Source organism: Pinus tabuliformis, chromosome J (genome assembly GCF_031772625.1).
Source record: "Pinus tabuliformis cultivar Carrire ecotype Pingquan chromosome J, CPIR1, whole genome shotgun sequence".
Classification (NCBI taxonomy): Eukaryota; Viridiplantae; Streptophyta; class Pinopsida; order Pinales; family Pinaceae; genus Pinus; species Pinus tabuliformis.
Window position 1 is genome coordinate 474,242,170 of NC_142295.1, and position 3,451 is coordinate 474,245,620.

Sequence of the window (3,451 nt, forward strand, 5' to 3'; positions counted from 1 at the left end):
TGAATCACATGGCAAAGTAGATGGGCATATGATACCTTTGTTTAACAATTCCTAAATTTTCTTCTTGATTTCCATTCTCTCCATGATCGACATGCGATACATGAAAATTTTTGGAAGTGGAACATCATGTTGTAGTTGTATCTCATGTTGAATTCCACTCTTGGAGGTAACCCCTTTGGTTCCTGAAATATCTCGCCATGATTTCTTACCACATCAAACAAGTCAGATTTTAAATTATCATCACAACCTTCAAAGTATTCATAATCTATATCATTCTTTTCTTGATCATGAGAAGCGCAAAACATTTACTTGCATTTACTAGTCTCTTCACCTGCCTTGCATTAACCAAAGAAATGTTAACTTTTGCGATGGGCTCCACAATATACTCACTCCTCCACTAGAGAAATTGATATTTGTTATCATGGCGATAAAATACCACTTTCCTATCATACAAATATGGGCTTCCCAGAATAATTCCTGAGATGTCAAGTAGAACTACATATAGCTCAAATTAATCACATGAATTTTTCAGTAATGGAAAACCTGACTAATCATTTCCTTGTAACCGGTAAATTTTCATTATTGACTCTCCAACCCAAAGGATATGGCTTATGATGAGGTACATTTTCAAGGTAAATATTTTTGACCAAGTCTTCTGAAATTAAGTTCGATTGTGACCCACTATCAAATAAGCATTAATCTTTGTACGATTTGAGATTACCTTACATGGAACAACTCTATCCTTGATTCTTCATTTAGAGTGTTGTGATGACTGTGTGAGGAACTAATGCTTGCTATAGCTTATTTTCCTTTGTGACCATGGCTGAAATCTTGTCTCACCACAGGAATCGGATCCAAGATCATGTTGTGTGGTAGCGGTAATCTTTTTTTTTTCCCTTTATTGTTTGGTTTCGCAGGCCTTAGTTCGGATGTAGTTTCCATTAGGGGCTTCATCATGCCCCTCTTTGGAACAATGTTTTCATGTAATTCCCCCCCTTCTTTCTTTACACTTGCATTCTTCTTTCCTTTCCATTTTCCACCATTTTCTTTCTCCTTACCCTTGAATGGCTTCTCACTAACCCTCTCCCTGAATGTTCTTTCCTCTTGCTTCAAGGTTAATGGCTTGCACACATACCTCATCTAAATGGCTTGGATTGAACATAAGGATAGTGTATTTTAAGTAGGAATGTAAACCCCCAATGTATTTCAATAGAGTATTTTGGGAATTTGTTGTAACAGCTACAACCACCCTCCATAATTTTTTCCTTAGCTTCGTTTTGGAGCCTCCCTAAAAACCATACTCAGGAACATGTATTGCATTGTTAAGTACACAAGCTCTAGTGGTTTTCCTGTAGATTCCATCCTGAGCATGAGAGCTTGTTACATCCCTCTCATAGGTTGTTTCTCTAGACTTGTTCCAGCTACAAGGTGAGCATCTCCCCCAAGAAATTGGTGCAGTTCTGGAGGGGAACCACCTTCCCTCCAGAAATTGTGCAATCGTGTCTAGCAACATGCGATGCTCCAGAATTATGCAATTCCGCCTGTCAACCTTCACTAAAAAAACTGCACAAGCTGACTTAGCAGACTGCTCAAGCCAGAAATTGTGAAATTCTAGGAAGCAGTCAGCTTCTCAGCCCAAAAATTGCACAATCCTTCTAGCAGCTAGCCGAGCTCCCTCCCAGAAATGCGCAAGGTTTCCCCTCAGTCAAGCAGGTTGTTGCATGTACCATTGGATGACCAGTTCCAACCGGACCAAGAAAACTTGACTTGCATGCATGGGATTTTTCCCGAAATAGCAAAAATAAACATGCAAAGAGAATCGCTAGATTTTAGGGAGATATTTTAGCAGTTGGAGGTTACATGCAAAGATTGTGTTAGAATATTTCCTCCAAGTTCGATTTTCCTAGATTTGTGAGTTGCATGCACATCATGAGCCTCAAACTTATTTATTCGACACTTCATAGCTCACTTATTCACATCGATATTGGAGCTCTGACATCCCACAGTACATCTAGGAGTCTTCGACACATCCAACTCAGCTATTTCTGGGTAAGTCCTCTCAATTTGTCTTTTGGGCATTTTTGTCGATTTTTGTGTTTTGGTCTTGTGTGAATGTTGTCTGCTTGATTTCTGTGAATGCTTGTTGTCATTTGCATGCATATTAGCTTGTACTAGCACCCTTCAGTTTTTGTTAGCATCTCACTGTTGTCACATGCATGACACCGTTTGGACGAATGTCATCGTTTCGGCAACTCGCTTCACACACATGCATGTTGTTATGTTTTTCTAAATCTTCAATCACTATTTGAATGTATGATCATTCACCTATATTTACACTCAGTATCGCCATGGATTCAAATTACATATGCTCTCAGTTGCCTGTCGATGGGTCTGGGTAGCCTTCCTGGCTATCCTCACCAAGACAACCTTGCACTATCTTGAGAGGGAAGGTTCTACCTTCCTCTCAGAAAATGAGCATTTCTACCTATGACTATCCTCCAGTCTTGCATTGTGCAATTCTGAGAGGCAATCACTGTTGACCCAGAAAATTGCGCAATGTAGTCACTGGATTGCAACCCTTGCCAGCCAGAAATGCACATTGCGTAGTTCCAGTAGCCAGCAGGCCAGTCTGGATTGCACATTGCACAATTCCAGTAGCCAGCCAACCTCCCAATACCCAGACTGCCTTTGCATTGTTCTAGTAGCCAGTCTCCTAGCCTCCCAGGAAGAATTATGTAATCCTTTCCAGTCAATCCCAAAGTATGTTGCATGTTGTTCCTCAAGTTTCTTTGGTTTTTAGCTGACAGATTCTTATCATGCATGTCGCCATGTCTCTAGATCTAGCAGGTGTCATCGTCTCTCAGTAGTTCAAGATAAATGGCCTCCAAGAGAGTAGGATCAAAGGACACTGATGGAAGTGCAACTGGAGCAGTAGTTGAGGCGAGTGTCTACAAGTTTGCCGATCTATGAAGACACCAAGCTGATTGTAGACAAGGACATCAAGCTGAAATGGAAAGAGGTCAATGATGCATTTTTAGGCACATTTGGGGAATACCTCGAAGACCGCCAAGTCTATGTGAACATCCACAAGTCCGGCTTGTACCGAATTTCATGCAAGTATCCTGTGTTCCATCCGTAAACATGATACATTGGGTCATTTTGCACACTGATCCATAGATGATGACATTGAGAAGTGTCAGCGATATGAAGATTGCCACCTTTAGGTCACAGGATTATGAACATATGTATCATATGTTGAAGCCCATGATCACCAGGAGACAGCCTTCAACATACCCAATAGCAATGCTAACTCCAGAGATACCTTGAAGAGCTGGGTAAAAGAGGGCCAAATTCAGAATGACACCCAACCAGATCTACAAGACAAAGATATTGTGGAGGCATATCAATACTTGGTCATTTTTCATGTCTCTTGTATGGCCAAGACAGCATG